This window comes from Ornithorhynchus anatinus, chromosome 2 (genome assembly GCF_004115215.2).
Source record: "Ornithorhynchus anatinus isolate Pmale09 chromosome 2, mOrnAna1.pri.v4, whole genome shotgun sequence".
Classification (NCBI taxonomy): domain Eukaryota; kingdom Metazoa; phylum Chordata; class Mammalia; order Monotremata; family Ornithorhynchidae; genus Ornithorhynchus; species Ornithorhynchus anatinus.
In genome coordinates this window covers 141,217,533-141,234,210 of record NC_041729.1, presented here as the reverse complement: position 1 = coordinate 141,234,210, position 16,678 = coordinate 141,217,533, and the positions used below count along the sequence as shown (strand labels likewise).

General features: G+C 47.5%; 1 protein-coding gene across 1 annotated transcript in view; it reads left to right on the top strand.

Annotated features, from left to right (window-relative positions):
• Nucleotides 1-10,147: 10,147 nt before the first annotated feature.
• The window catches only part of SLCO2B1 (solute carrier organic anion transporter family member 2B1), a 30,817-nt gene continuing 24,286 nt past the window's right edge, over nucleotides 10,148-16,678 (top strand). The window contains exon 1 of the mRNA XM_029058508.1: nucleotides 10,148-10,261. The gene's annotated coding sequence lies outside the window, so the exon portion shown is untranslated. The remainder of the gene's footprint in view (nucleotides 10,262-16,678) is intronic.

Below are 16,678 nucleotides of genomic sequence, written 5' to 3'. Positions count from 1 at the left end.
GGACTAAAGAGGAGAGGCAAGGAGGTCAGCAAGGAGGCTGAGGCAGTAGCCAAGGCACGATATGAACAAGTGCTTAGACCAGCACGGTAGCAGATTTGACAGAGAAGACGGGAAGAAGATGTTGTGAAGTTAGAACTGACAGAGCTTGGAGACTGACCGAAAATGCAGGTTGGAAGAGAGGTGAGGCAAGTGTTTGTGAAACAGGGAGGATGGTGGTATTGTCAACAGTGATAGGAAAGTCACTGAGAGGAGAGGGTTTGGGTGGAAAGATGAGGAACTCAGTTTTGGACAGGTTGAGCTTCAGGCGACAGCAGGACATGCAAGAAGGGATGAGCTGAAGACAGGAGGAAGGGTGAGATAGCAGAGAAAGAGCAAGGTGGAGTGGAGAATTAGATTTAGGAATCATCCGCCTAGAGATGGTAGTTTAAACCTTGGGAGTAAATGCGTTCTCCAAGGGAGTAGATGGGGAATAGAAAGGGACTCAGAACTGAGCCTTGAGGGACTCCCCACAGTTAGGAAGCGGGAGGTAGAGGAGGAGCCCGCGAAGGAGACCAATAGCCAGAGAGATAGGCCAACGGCCAGAGAGTTAGGAGGAAAATCAACAGATGACAGTGTCAGTGAAGCCAAGATTAGAAGATGTTTCCAGGAGAAGGGGGTGATCCACAGTGATGAAGGCAGCTGAGAGGTCAAAGAGGGTTAGGATGGAGTAGAGGTCATTGGATTTGGCAAGGAAGGAAGTCATTGGCGACCTTGGAGAGGACAGTGCCACTGGAGTGGAGGGCGTGGTAGTTGGATTGCAGAGGGTCAAGGAGTGAGGAGGAGGAGAAATGAAAGCAGCTGATGTAAACAGTTCGTTCAAGGAGAGGGTAAACAACTTCTTCAAGGAGTTTGGAAAGGAAGAGGAGGGAGATGGGGTGATAACTGGAGGGTGTCTTGGGGTCAAGGGAGGGTTTTGTTAGGCTGGGGGAGACATAGATGGGTATTTGAAAGCAGAGGGGAAGGAGGCATTGAAGAGTGAGTGGTTGAAAATGGCAGTTAGGAGGGAAGAAGAAAGTGGGGGAGTGTTTTAATAATGTTCAAAGGATGGTAAGAATAATAATAATGAATATGGTATTTGTTAAGTGCTTACTATGTGCCAGGCACTGTACTAAGCGCTGGGGTAGACACAAGATAATCAGGTTGTCCCACATGGGGTTCAGAGACTTAATCGCCATTTTACAAATGAGGTAATTTAGGCACAGAGAAGTCAAGGTCACACAGCAGACAAGTGGCAGAGCCGGGATTAGAACCCATGTATTCTGACTCTCAAGCCCATGTTTTTGCCTGAGATCAGAGGTACAGGTAGAGGGGGTAGAGTCCAGAAGGAGGAGGGAGAGCTCCTCTTGAGTGACAGCTGGGAAGAATGAGAGAGTGGGTGGGAAGATAGAGGGGGCTGGGGCTAGAGAGGTGAGGGGGAGATTAAATAGATGGCAAGACATGTGCGAGTTGGAGGCACTGGAGGCTTAAGGAGGGAACTAAAAGTCAGGAACAGTTGGTGTGGGAAATGGGCATGGGGTATCAGTATGAAAGAAGTAGTGTGGCTGGACAGAGGAGAGGGTAGAGTTAGAGCAAAAGGTGAATTTCGGGTGGATGGAGACGGCTTGATATTTGGATTTCCACCAGTAGCACTCTGCAACTCGAGCAAAAGAGCAGAGACAATGCACTGCGAAGGTGATCCAGGGCTGTGGGTTGGTGGTGTGAGAGCAGAGGAGAGGAAGGAGTTGAGGGCATGGATTGAGTATGAAGAGAGAGGAAGCTGGGTAAAGAGTCCAAATGGGGTATGATAGCCTGGGATAAGTAAAGGAGGATCAGGAGACCACAGTTCTCTTTAGGGGCCCAGGATGTTTCGCAGGGGAGATGTGGCCTAGTGGGAAGAGCACTAACTTGGGAGTCGGAGGACCTGGGCTCTGATCGCAGCTCTGCCACTTTTCTGCTATGTGACCTTGGGCAAGTCACTTAACTTTTCTGCATCTCAGTTTCCTCATCTGTAAAATGGAGATTCGATATCCGTTCTCCCTCCAACTTAGACGGTGAACACAATGTGGGACAAGGGACTGTGTCTGACCTCACTATCTTTCTATCTATCTCATTACAGTGCTTGGCACGTAGTAAGAACTTAGCAAATACCATTATAGGGAGGCGCGTGGGAGAGAAGAATAAATTAAAAAGGATGGAAATACCACCATAGTTGGGGCCTGTGTCCAGTGCACAGGGTTGTTCTTTTCAGTCTCTTCTACAAACGTGGATCAAGGCTTCCTGTAAGTGCCATCATCATCAAGACTGAAGATTGGCTAAATAGAGGAGATCCTGGTTGGAAACAGGGGGATGGATGAGTTGACCTCTTGACATCCGGATTTCTGTGAATCCCCAGAGCCTTTTCCTTCCTTCAGCATCCTTCCTCCTAGCATCCTGCTCCCTGACTGTAAGCTCCTCCTCTAGACTGAAAGTGCCTTGTGGGCAGGGGACATGTCTACCAACTCTGTTATAGTGTACTCTCCGGAGTGTTTAGTACAGAGTGCTCTGCGCGCAGAAAGACCCAATAAATATGATTGATTGATTGATCTGATAAGACAGACGGTTGCTCTCCCCACCTTCAAAGCCTTACCAAAATCACATCTCCTCCAAAAGACCATCCCCGACTAAGCCCTCCAATCCTCTACTTCCTCTCCCTTCTGCATCACCTGTGCAGTTGGATTTGTATGCAGCTCTGCCACTTGTCTGCTGTGTGACCTTAGGCAAATCACTTTACTTCTCTGTGCCTCAGTTACTTCATCTGTAAAATGAGGATTGAGACTGTGAGCCCTACCTGTGACAGGGACCATGCCCAACCCTATTTGCTTGTAACCGCCCTAGCGTTAGTACAGTGTCTGGCACATAGTAAGCACTTAAATACTAGTTATTATTATTATTATTACCCTTTATTCACCCTCAGCACTACAGCATTTATGTCCATAACCATAATTTATTTTAATGGCTTCCACCCCATTTAGGCTATGAGAACATGTCTAACCATCTCTGTCATATTGCACTCTCCCAAGGAAGCAGCATGGAGTAGTAGAGAGAGCATGGATCTGGGAGTCAAAAGGTCATGGGTTTTAATCTCGGCTCTGGCACTTTGCTGTGTGATCTTGGGGAAGTCACTTTGCTACTCTGGACCTCAGTTACCTCATCTATAAAATGAGGATTGAGACTGTGAGCCCCATTTTGGGACAGGGACTATGCCTGGCACATAGTAAATGCTTAACAAGTACCATCATTATTATTGTTACAGAATCTGACACATAGAAAGTGCTTAAATACCATAATGTTAGGGGAACCAGCATGGCATAATGGATAGAGCACAGGTCTGGGAGTCAGAAGGACAGGCTTCTAATCCCAGCTCCTCCACTGATCTGCTGTGTGACCATGGGCAAGTCACTTTACTTCTCTGGGCCTCAGTTACTTCATCTATAAAATGGGAATTGAGACTGTGAGCCCCATATAGGACAGGGACTGTGTCCAACCCGATTTGCTTGTATCCATCCCAGCTCTTAGTACGGTGCCCATGCCCAACACATAGTAAGCGCTTAACAAATGCCATAATCATTATTATTATTATTACTTAGTACAGTCCTCCACAAACAGTAAGTGCTCAATAAATAAGATTGATTATTTGGAACCCGGTGCTAGTCCAGAGATTCAGGAGGGCAACATAATAAGCTTTCTTAGGAACAGCTTGGACTGGAACTGATTTATCCCCCGACTTCCAACAGTCTCCCAATGCTAAATAAGGATTATTACTGGTTTGAAGAGATTTGTGTACAAGAAACTCATAAGAAATGAGTCACTAAAAGGAAAGCTAAGGGAGTGGGGGAGACGGAGGGCAAGGATGGATTATGCAGAGGGAGAATTGGGTGATTCATTCATTCATTCAATCATATTTATTGAGTGCTTTCTGTGTGCAGAGTGATCCATCCGTAGCTATGAGGATAATAATAAATTAATAATTATGGTACTTGTTCAGCACTGTTCTAAAGCACTGGGGTAGATAAAAGTTAATCAGGTTGGACATAGTCCCTGTCCCAGCTTTTTCCAGAAGAGGTAACTGAGGTACAGAGAAGTGAAGTGACTTGCCCAAGGTCTCCCAGCAGACAAGTGGTGGAGTCAGAATTAGAACCCATGATTCCCAGGCCTGTGCCCTATCCACTACTTCTGGAACTCCAGGAAGGCAAGCAGAGCATGGTTCCTCTAAGTCCTGGTGGCAGAGTCCTGGGCTAGCTGGGGCCTGAGGCTGGCCATGGGTGGCAGAACTCAAGAGCTGGTGCCCTCCTCCCGCCCCATCTTGGGAGCCTTAGGCCTGCTTCATTCCATTTTCGGCAGCATTGCAAAATCTTTTTGGCAAACATCAACTCTGGGTCTCACGCTGAGCCTCCCCGGATACAGGGAAGGTTAATCAGGTTCAAACGTAGATTGAATGCTGCCTTCCTTCTCTGTTGTTTCCCATCCCCAGGTCAAACGTGGGCATCGGAGCACAGCCTGGGGTGGTGGAGAGGAGACGGAGAGAGATTGGGTGCGGGTGTCGGTGTATCACCTGAAACAATCAACGTAGCCGCTGGAGCAGAACGTCAACAGGGGGAGAGAGACTTTGAAAACTTTGGAGCCGGAAACTGCCTTCAAAATTAGGAAGAATCTTGAGTGGATGCAGGGGAGGGTTCTCATCATTTCACCATGGCCTGCGGGACTTGGCGTGCATAATAATGATAATAAATGTGGTATTTGTTAAGCACTTACTATGTGCCAGAGACCTTACTAACCACTGGGGTGAATGCAAGCAAATCATGTTGGACACAGTCCCTGTTCCATGTGGGGCTCACAGTCTCAATTCCCATTTTACAGGTGAGGTAACTGAGGCCCAAGAAGAGAAGTGACTTGCCCAAGGCCACACAGTCAGTTCTGTCAGTTCTACTTTCACAACATCTCTAGAATCCACCTTTCCTTCTCCATATCAACTTGTACCTCATTGATCCAAGCACTTATATCTCACCAATACTACTGCCTCAGGCTCCTCACTGACCTCCCTGCCTCCCATCTCTCCCCTCATCAGGCCACAGTTTGCTCTGCTGCCCGGTTCATTTTTCTAAAAAAACATTCAAGCCAGATCTCCCCACTCCTCAAGAACCCCCAGTGGTTGCCCATCCCTCACTGCATCAAAAAGAAACTCCTTACCATCAGATTAAAAGCACTTAATCAGCTCTCCCTTACCTCCCAGAACTCCTACTTGAACCCAACCCACGTAATCTTCTCCTCTACTGCCAATTATCTGTACTTGTGCCTCTATCTCACTGCCGAACCTTTGTCAACTTCCTTCCAGCATTTAGTACGGTGCCTGGCACACAGTAATCACTTAACAAATACCATAATTTTTAATTATTATTACTCCCTCTCCCGTCACAACTGATATTTAGCTGACGTAAGGATGTACATAACCCAATACTCTGTAATGTATTTTACTGTCAGTCAATCGTATTTCTTGAGCACTTACTGTGTGTGGAGCACTGTACTAAGTGCTGGGGAGAGTTCAATATAGCAATATTCATTCATTCATTCATATTTATTGAGTGCTTACTATGTGCAGAGCACTGTACTAAGCACCTGGGAAATATAATACAACAATAAATAGTGACATTCCCTGCCCATAATGAGCTCACAGTCTGGGTGGGAGGGAGACAGATATCAATACAAATAAATAAAATGACAGATGTATACATAAGTGCTGTGGGGCTGGGATGGGGGATGAACAAAGGGAGCAAGTCAGGACAATGTAGAAGGGAATAGGAGAAGAGGAAAGGAGGGCTTAGTCAAGGAAGGCCTCTTGGAAGAGATGTGCCTTCAATAAAGCTCTGAAGGTGAGGAGAGTAATGGACGTCGGATATGAAGAGGGAGGGCATTCCAGGCCAGAGGCAGGACACGGGCAAAAGGTCAGCGGCGAGATAGACGAGATCTAGCTATAAGTGAGAAGGTTGGCACTAGAGGAGCAAAGTGTGCGGGCTGGGTTGTAGTAGGAGAGCAGGGAGGTGAGGTAGAAGGGGAGCAAGGCGCCTGAGTGCTTTGAAGTCTATGGTAAAGAGTTTCTATGTGTCTATCTCCCTACTAGATTGAAAACTCCTTAAAGGCAGGTCAACCTACTCTGTTGTACTCTCCCAAGTGCTTAATATGGTGCTCTACATGCAGTAAGCACTCACTAAATCCCATTAATTGATCGATTGATTGACTGATTATCTGACAGATCTCTGCTCTCCCTACCTTCAAAGCCCTCCTAAAATCATATCTCCTAGAAACCATCCCTAAATAAGCCCTCATTTCCTCTGCTTGCCTGTCCTTCAGTGATAAATTATTAACTTATAAATTATTTATTTACATTAATGTCTGTCTCCCCTTCTGGACCATAAGCTCATTATGGGCTGGGAACAGATCCACTGATTCTTTTGCACTGTACTCTCCCAAGGGCTTAGTACAATACACGTAGTACATGCTCAGTAAAAAACATTGATTGATAAATTGATCTATGCACTTGATTCTGTACCCTTTAAGCACTTGATATTCACCCCACCCTCAGTCCCATATCACTTATGTACCTATGTTTATTCTCTCCCATTTCCCCTATCTGTAATTTATGTTAATATCCGTCTTCCTTTCTAGACTGTGTAAGCGCACTGTAGATAGAGATCATGTCTCCTAACACTGTTGTACTGTAGTCTCCCAAGCTTTTAGTATAGTGCTTGGCACCCAGTAAGCACTTAATAAATACCATCGATTGATTGATTGACAGATATCGAATCCCCATTTTGCCGATGAGGAAACCGAGGTACAGAGAAGTTAAGTGACTTGCCTTGACACAGCAGAAAAGTGGCAGAGCTGGGATTAGAACTCAGGTCCCCTGACTCCCAGGCCCCCTAAATCCCAAGCTCGTACTTTTTCCACTAGGCTACACTGCTTCCCACCTTCCAAGTTGGTTCCACAATTTTTCTAGTGCAGAACTAGACCTTCTTGTAGTCTAATCTAAGTCCCGCTTGCTTCAGTGCTGACCAATCTGTGTTTTTCCAGGTCTGGATGCACTTTGTGGCAGTGGCGGAGGCCCTGGCAGCCTTGGGGGTAAGGGGATCCAAGGGCTCCAAGTGTCCACTCCCTTGGGCGCGTTGTTCCGGTTTGGACTTGGCTTCACTTTTGGGGGATTTTGCTTCCCGGACTCCAAGCCAGGAAGTGCTGCACAGCACAGATGCTCTGGGCCAGAGAGTGGGGAGCCATTTCCTAGCCAGTGTGGCAGCTGAGGGAAAGAATGGGGAGCCCCTGGACTCAAGGCCTGGCCTCTGGTCTCCAGCCTCACTCCAAACCATTGGCCCTGCCCCTCCAGGCCCCTGACTGGAATCAGAAACATTCTGGGACATGAGCCGGCCTCCCCCCGCTCTGTTAACAAGCAGAGACTCCCTGATGACTGTGAGGTTCTTGCTGTCTCTGCTCTGGAATCAGGGGGTGGGATGGCAGGGCAGGGGAAGAAAGAGACGCAGAGGTTTCCAGGTCTAAATTTTGAAAATAGCCTTCAGTTTCACTCCCCTCCCCTTCTCCTTCCCTGTCCTTGTCCTTTAACTCCTTCCCTCCCCTTCCCACCCCTGCCCCCTCCACTCGCCCCACCTGCTTCCCCCGCCTTCCCCCTCTGGACTTGGTCCTCCCTGAAAAAATCTTTAATGAACAAGGAAGAACGGCCTAAAGCGTCTATGCAGTCTAATCTAAATCCCTCCTGTTCCCAGAGAAAACCCCAGGCTTTCCGCCCTCTTTTATCCCGCCCTGTCGCCCTTGCCTCGGGGTGAAGGTCCAAACCAGACCTGCCCCAGGCTACACTGCTCCTGAGTCGTCACTTGCTCCTTCCATTTAGGGGAATCTGAGTTCTACTCCTGGATCCACGACTTGTCTGCTGCATGTCCTTGGGCAAATCACTTAACTTCTCTGTGCCTCAGTTACCAAGCTGTTCTAAGCACTGGGGTAGATCCAAGGTAATCAGGTTGTCCCACGTGGGGCTCACAGGTTTAATCCCTATTTTTAAAATGAGGTAGCTGAGGCACAGAGCACACTCACACAGCAGAAAAAGTGGCGGAGGTGGGATTAGAACCCATATCCTCTGACTCCCAAAATGGGACTGGCTCACTCCTTCTGGGCCAGCCCGGAGGTACGCGGGAGTGAGCACACCCAGCGACGGGCCAGAGCTGCCATTCAGCCCAGCGCTAAGTACAGTGCTCTAGAGTCAGCACTCAATCGATGCCATTGATTGACTGGGGCTGGAGCTCCAAAGCCGCCCATCCAGTCAATCCATCAGTGGCATTTATTGGGCGCAGAGCGCTTAATAATAATAATTATTATTATAGCATTTGTTAAGCGCTTACTACGTGCCAGTCACAGTACTGTACTAATCGCTTGGAAAAACGCAATACAATCGAGTCCGTAGGTGCAATCTCTTCTCATAGACTACAGAGGGAGACAGACATTAGAATAAACTACAGATGGGGAAAGAGTAGAGTATAAAAATAACTGCTAGGGCTGTCCCCTAGGAGAGTATCAAAGTATTTCAGGGGTACACAAGCAAGTACACAGTTGACTAAAAGATGGGGGAAATGCTGGGTGGGGATTTGTTGCTGAACCGTACTTTCCAAGAACTTAGTATAGTGCTCTGTGCATATTCAATAGTATTTATTGAGCGCTTACTATGTGCAGAGCACTGTACTAAGCGCTTGGAATGAACAAGTCGGCAACAGATAGAGACAGTCCCTGCCGTTTGACGGGCTTACAGTCTAACTCAATAAATATGATTGAATGAATGAATGAGGACTTAGGGATTCAACCCTAAAAACTCATACCTCTAGTTTGGGGCAGGGAACATGTCTACTAATTCTGTTGTATTTTTCTCCCCCAAGCGCATAGTACAGTGCTCTATACATGGTTGGCACTCAATAAATGCCATTGATTGATGATTGGAAGCCCTCTTGGAGGAGATGTGACTTAAAGGAGGGTGGGGTTGAAGGTGGAGAGAGTTATAGACTGTCCCCTGACCAAAAAGCTCCTCACTATCTGCTTTAAGGCACTCAGTCAACACTCCGTCTTATCTATCCTTGCTCCTCTCCCACTACAAACCAGCTCATGCACTTCCCTCACTGTCAGCAACGTATTTACCTTCCTCTCTCTGTCTCTCTCTCTGTCTCTCTTTCTTATCCACCCTTTTCCCACACCCTCTCTCCTGCTGGAAAGCCTTTCCCCTTCATATCTGACAGGCCACCTCTCTCCCCGTCTTCCCACCCTTGCTAATATTCCATCTCCTCTAGGAAGCCTTCCCTGACTAATCTCTCATCCCACCCCCACCCTACTTTCCTCCCTACTGGGCCACGAGGAGACTTGAGTGCCCTCTAAGCACACCCTCTCTCACCCCCACAGCACTTATATATCCTCGTCCTCGGTCGGCCGCTACCCCCTTACCTATAATTTATTTCAGCTCTCGGCTCCTCCGCAAGATTGCAAAATCCTGGGGGGTCGAGATCATGTCTATTAATTCAATTCCACTCTCCCAGGTGCTCATTACCATGCTGGACACAGAATAAGAGCCGATTGTAAGCCCGTCAATGGGCAGGGATTGTCTCTATCTGTTGCCGAATTGTACATTCCGATCGCTTAGTACAGTGTTCTGCACATGGTAAGCGCTCAAGAAATACTATTGAATGAATTGATAGATCGACTGACTGATTGACTGAGCTGGGCCTGGTTAGTACAAGGACTAGTCCGGACTGGACCTGACGGGAGTGAGTTTCAATCAATCAATCCATCACTGGTGTTTATTGAACCCTTACTCTGAGCAGAGCACTGTACTAGGCACTCGGGGGAGTATCATAAGGGAGAGCTTTAGTGCTCCTAAGACAAACGGTACATTCTAAGCGCTTAGTACAGTGATCTGCACATAGTAAGCACTCAATAAATACGATTGAATGAATGAATGTGTGTGTGTGTGTCAAGGGGGGGTGTGGGGGCAGGCCTTTCAGGAACTCCGCCTTTTCCTTCTTTCTTGGACACACCCTCCCCCTCCCCCAGAGGCATGTGGACACAGACACAAGCACACACATGCATTTTCCCTGTCAGGCAGTGAAGTTTGTGATCCTAACTCCTGAACAGAACTCGGTTCCCATGTAGCCTGAAGAGACTGAAAGCAGTGAGTATCCAGGTCGGGGCCTGGGCCGGGGGCTGGGGGACTGGGCGGCTGGGCCTGGGGCTGGGTGGGGATTTCTGTCCATATCTGTCATTTATGTCTGCCCCTCTAAACTGTAAACTCACTGTGGGTGGGGAATGTGTCTGTTTATTGTTATAGTGAACTCTCCCAAGCGCTTAGTGCAGTGGTTTGCACACTGTGAGATCTCAGTAAATACAGTTGAATGAATGGCTGGGGATGAGGCTGAGCCTAGGGCTGGGATTGGAGCCAGGATCAGTCTCTGGGTCGGAACGGATTAGGGCTGGAGGCTTGGGCTTGGCTGGAGTCAGTCAAGCGTATTTATTAAGCGCTTACCGTATGCAGAGCACTGTACTAAGCGCTTGGGAGAATATGCCATAATAATAAACAGACACGTTCTCTGTCCACAACAAGCTGGAGGCTGGCTGGGGCTGGGTTGGGACCGGGGCTGGGCTGGGATTGGTTCTGGCCTGTGGCTTTGCTTGTGTCCACCCCAGTGCTTAGTACAGTGCCTGGTACGTAGTAAGCCCTTAACAAATACCACAGCAACAATAATAATAATAATAATAACCTGCAGTCAGAAAGGGCTGGGTGAGAGGCGAGACCTGGATTCCAGTTCCTCCCAGCCTCGCCCATAGTCTGGTCCCAGGCTGCCTGCTGGGACCCGGACACTGGGGACACACAAACACACAGACACACAAACCCCCAAATAAACATGCGGACAAATATGTCTCCTCATGCCTTTACACCTTCCCTCACAGTCACACTACAAACATACCTCTTTAAATGCCCACATATATGAGAAGTAGCACCGCGTAGTGGATAGAGCACGGGTCTGGGAGTCAGAAGGACATGGGTTCTAATCCCCGCCCTGTCTCTTGGCTGCGTGACCTTGGGCAAGTCACTTCACTTCTCTGTGCCTCAATTACCTCATCTGTAAAATGAGGATTAAGAGTGTGAGCCCCATGTGGGACATGGACTGTGTCCAACCTGATTAGCTTGCTTCTCCCCCAGCGCTTAGAACAGTGCTTCACACATAGTAGGCATTTAAATTCCATCATCATTATATACACCCACACACAAACAAACATCCTCTGTTTGTCTCACAGGCACACACAGCTGTTTCTCACTCGCTTACTACCTTTTATAAAAAAATGGTACTTAATAATGTTAGTATTTGTTATGTGCTTAAGGTGGTCACACAAAAGACAAGTGGTGGGCTCGGAATACAGATACCCACACTACAGATAGACACATTTAGTACACACCTATATGTGTATAAATAGTTGTCCATCTCACTACTGACAGTGAAATTGACCCCAGATGCATGTGTGCCTGAAAATATAAACCCCGGTCCCGCAACCCTGATGGATTGTCCGCAAACAAACAAACAAACATTGACCCTTTTTGTGCTGTAGGGTTTGCTGCTTGTAGCTCTGGGGCTGTTTTCACTTTTGCCTCCTTGTTCAATGACCCCTGATGGAGCTTTCGCTTCTTGCCGTTTGCTGGTAGGTCTGAGGAGCTGAGGAACAGTGAGGCCTAATAGATAGACAGGACTGCATGTGTATTTCCGAGAAAGTTGTTTACAGGTGTTTGAATATGTGATATACCTATATGTATGAGTGTTTGCATGTGTCTATGAGGGTGAATGTATATGGATCTCGTGTGTGCAGGTATGTTTCTGAGTTTCTATAATAATAATAATCATTGTGGTATTTATTAAGCACTTACTGTGTGCCAGGCACTGTACTAAGCTCTGGGGTGGATTCGAGCAAGTCGGGTTGGACAAAGTCTCTGTCCCACTTGGGGCTCACAGTCTCATTCCCCACTTTACAGATGAAGTAACTGAGGCTCAGAGAAGTGAGATGACTTGCCCAGGCTCACACAGCAGACAAATGGCGGAGCCGGGATTAGAACCCGTGACCTTCTGACTCCCAGGTTCATGCTCTTTCTGGCTTAGTGGCTTAGTGGAAGGAGCCCGGGCTTGGGAGTCAGAGGTTGTGGGTTCTAGTCCTGCCTCTGCCACTTGTCTGCTGGGTGACGTTGGGCAAGTCACTTAACTTCTCTGTGTCTCAGTTACCTCATCTGTAAAAATGGGGATTAAAAAATGTGACCCCCACATGGGACAACCTGATTACCCTTTATCTACCCCAGCAGTTAGAACAGTGCTCAGCACATAGTAAGTGCTTAACAAATACCATAATTATTATTATTATTATTATTATTATTACATCTAAAAGGGGGTTGTGCATCTGAACTGGTGTATGGGAAGATTTGTGTGTGTCTGTTTGTATGCCTACGAGGGAGAACGCTTGTGAAGGGGGTGCCTGAGAGAGCGTGTATGCATCTGTGGGTGTCTGTTTCTACATGGTGTGAGGCATGAGCATCTACATGGACATGACTCTACAAAGTGGGGGTGCACATGTGCAATTAATAATACATGTATGCATTTTGTAGTAAAACAAATCCTCAATGTTGCATCCTAACTGAAAGCTGTGAGGTAACTGTGGCCAACAATAATAATAATTGCATTTATTAAGCGTTTGCTATGTTCCAGGCACTATACTAAGCGTTGAGGCAGATACAAGGCAATTGGGTTAGACAGTCCCTGTCCTACGTGGGGCTCACAGTCTTAATCCCCATTTTCCAGTTGAGGGAACAGAGGGCCAGAGAAGTAAAGTCACCTGCCCAAGGTCACACAGCAGTCAAGTGGCAGAGCTGGTATTAGAATCCAGGTCCTTCTGAATCCCAGGTTTAGGCTCTAACCACTAAGCCATGCTGCTGCTTCTTGTTCAAATCTCATACAGACATACACTCCCTCACACCTAAGCACTCACCCTCCTAGACTCTAAGCATGGTGTGGGCAGGGATTGTCCCTCTTTATTGCTGTATTGTACTTTCCAAGCGCTTCGCAGTGTGCTCTGCACACAGTAAGTGCTCAGTAAATATGATTGAATGAATGGATGCATGAATATAAACACAACACAAGTACACTCTTCCCTTTACTCACACACACACACACACACACACACACCAGACACACTCCCATTTGCCCTTCAGGAATCTGGGCTCTGAGCAGCAAATTCTCAGGAGGAACAGTGGGTGGGGGTCTGTTTTCCAAATGCCTTCATGCCCCCAGCCCCTTCCCCCTCCTAGAGAGATGGCTAGAGCCCGGGCCTGGGAATCAGAGGGTCATGTGCTCTAATCCCAGCTCTGCCACTTGTCTGCTGTGTCACCTTGGGCAAGTCACTTGATTTATCTGGGCCTCAGTTATCTCATCTGTAAAATGGGGATTGAGACTGCGAGCCCCACCTGGGAGAGTGACTGTGTCCAACTCGATTTGCTTGTATCTACCCCAGCGCTCAGTACAATGCCTAGCCCATAGTATGCATTTAACAAGCGTCATTATTATTTAACAAACACCATTATTATTATGCCGGATTGGACCCTGCACAGAAGAGTACACAGAACCGAACCTTCCTCAGATGTCAGGCTGTTTGTTGTATTTGGGGCAATCCAGGGTGTGCAGAAGTGCTGAAGGATGTGGGTGATCTAATCCCTGTCTTCCCCCTAAAGACCCCTATGCTAGGTTGAGATCCCTGGGCTAGATACAAGTTGGTTGCTCACTGTCCCTGTCCCAAAATGGGGCTCACAGTCCAAATTGGAGGAAGATGAATCCCCATTTTACAGATGAGGAGACTGAGGCACAGAACAGTTAAGTGACTTGCCCGGGGTCACCCAAAAAGCAATCAGCAGAGCCAGGATTAGAACCCAGGTCTTCTGAAACACCCAGGCCCGTGCTTTTTCCACTAGGCCACACTGCTTCATTGTTGTTTCTCTGCACACGGTAGACGTAATAATGATACTAGAGAAAAGTGCTTACTCTGTGCCAAGCACTGTACTAAAGCACTGGGGGAGGTACAAGATAATCGGGTCCCAAGGTAATCAGGAGGGAGAACAGGTATGAATCCCATTTTAGAGATGAGAGAACTGAGGCACGGAGAAGTGAAGTGACTTGCCCAGATCACACAGCACAGAAGTGCCAGAGCTGAGATTAGAAACCAGGGCCTCTGACTCCCAGGCCTGTGCTCTTCCACTTGCGCACACAATCAACAGCACTAACTGAGCACCTGCCATTTAGAGAGTGCATTGTACTGGTTGCCTTTCATAATGAAGAGAACACCGTACTGCGTGGCTCAGTGGAAAGAGCCTGGACTTGGGAGTCCGAGGTCATGGGTTCGAATCCCAGATCTTCTACTTGTCACTGTGTGACTTTGGGCAAGTCACTTAACTTCTCTGTGCCTCAGTTCCCTCATCTGTAAAATGGGGATGAAGACTGTGAGCCTCACGTGGGACAACCTGATTACCCTGTATCTACCCCAGTACTTAGAACAGTGCTCCGCACATAGTAAGTGCTTAACAAATAGCAACATTATTATTATTATTACTGAACAGAACAGCATCTTACGTTCAGTAAAAAGGCCATAACCTACTAACTGCCTACTTATGGTGTGCACAGGGCTCTCCCACCAGCTTACATCACATCTGCAAGAGATCTTCCTTGACCAAGCCCTCATTTCCTCTTTTTCCACTCCCTTCTGTGCTGCCTTACTCTTGGATTTTTACCCTTTATTCACTCCACCCTCAGCTTCCCAGCATTTATGTCCATATCTGTAATTTATGTATATTCATGCCTGTCTCCCTCTCTGCACTGTAAGCTCCTTGTGAGCAGGGAACATGTCTACCAACCCTTATTGCCTTGTACTCTCCCAGGTGCTCAACTCAGTGCTCCGCACACAGTAAGCGCTCAGTCAATATGATTGAATGATGCATTGATCGATTAATGTGTACAAAGCACTTGTAGTAGCGGGAGCATATAATACAAGTCAAAGATGTGCTGGAGGAATTTTATAGCCTAATCTGGCCCAAGCCCCAAAGTATCCTCAAAGTCCCAGTCCTCAGACCCCTGAGGGAGAGGGAGTGTAGTTTATTTATATTACAGTCTGTCTTCCCCGCTAGACTGTAAGCTCGTTGTGTGCAGGGAATGTGCCCATTATATTGTTAAGTCGTACTCTCCCAAGCGCTCAGTACAGTGCTCTGCACACAGTAAGCTCTCAATAAATACAAATGAATGAATGAGTGGGAGGCTGGCCTCTGTAGGCAGGTTCATTCATTCTATCGTATTTATTCAGTCATATTCATTAAGCGCTTACTGTGTGCAGAGCACTGTACTAAGCGCTTGGGAAAGTACAGTACAACAATAAGCAGTGACATTCCCTGCCCACAGCGAGCTCACAGTCTGGAGAGGGGAGGCAGACATCAATACAAATAAATAAAATGACAGATATAGATATAAGTGCTGTGGGGCTGGGTCGGGGGGGTGGGGGGGAAAAGCAAAGGGAGTAAATCAGGGCGATGTAGAAGGGAGTGGGAGATTAGGAAAAGTGGGGCTTATTCTGGGTTGGCAACCTTAAGAGAAAATGGAATGGGGAGGGTCACTTGGGAGAAGCTGGTTCCCCTCCCCCTTAGTCCATGAGCCCCATGTGGGACAGGGACTGTGTCTGACCTGATGATCTTTTATCTACCCCAGTGCTTAGTACAATGCTTGGCACATAGTAAGCACTTAACAAATACTACATAATGATTACTGTAGGTCATCCTTGCGGGAAGCTCCTTGCCCCTTCTTCTAGGACAGCACATCAGGAATGCAGAGGGAGGCGGAGGAAGTCAGTGGCCTTGGCAAGCCGAGGCCTCAAATTCCCCTTTCGCTAATGGGAAACTCGGGGGGCCAGAGAGGTTAAAGAGTTTGTCTGGAGTCACCCAGCCTGGCAGGATGGGGCTGTGGTATCCACAGCGAAGGGGGCCTGGCTCCTAGCATTTCCCAGGAGAGGGATCTCACACGGACCATCCTGGGATGAATCCTCTGAACGCCACGGACCATCCTGGATGAATGCTGAAAGCTGCCTCCTCCATGATCCCTCCTAGATTGCTCAGCCCTCTAATAATGATGGTACTTATTAAGCGCTTGCTAATTGCTAGGCCCTGGGGTAGGTATAAGGTTATGAGATAGGACCTTGCCCCTGGCCCACGCGGACCTCATGAGTTATCTTAACTTCTCTATGCCTCAGTTTTGTCATCTACAAATTGGGGATTCAATATCTGTTCTTCCTCCTATTTAGACTGTGAGTCCCATGTGGGTCAGGGACTGCGTCCAACCTGATACAATATCTACCCCTACTCTTAGTACAATGTTTGGCAAGAAGTAGGCACTTAAATGTCATCATTATTATTATTCATTCAGTCATATTTATTGAGCACTTCCTGTGTGTGAAGCACACTATACTGAACACTTAGGAGAGTACAATGTAACAATAAAGAGACAGATTTCCTGCCCACGAAGAG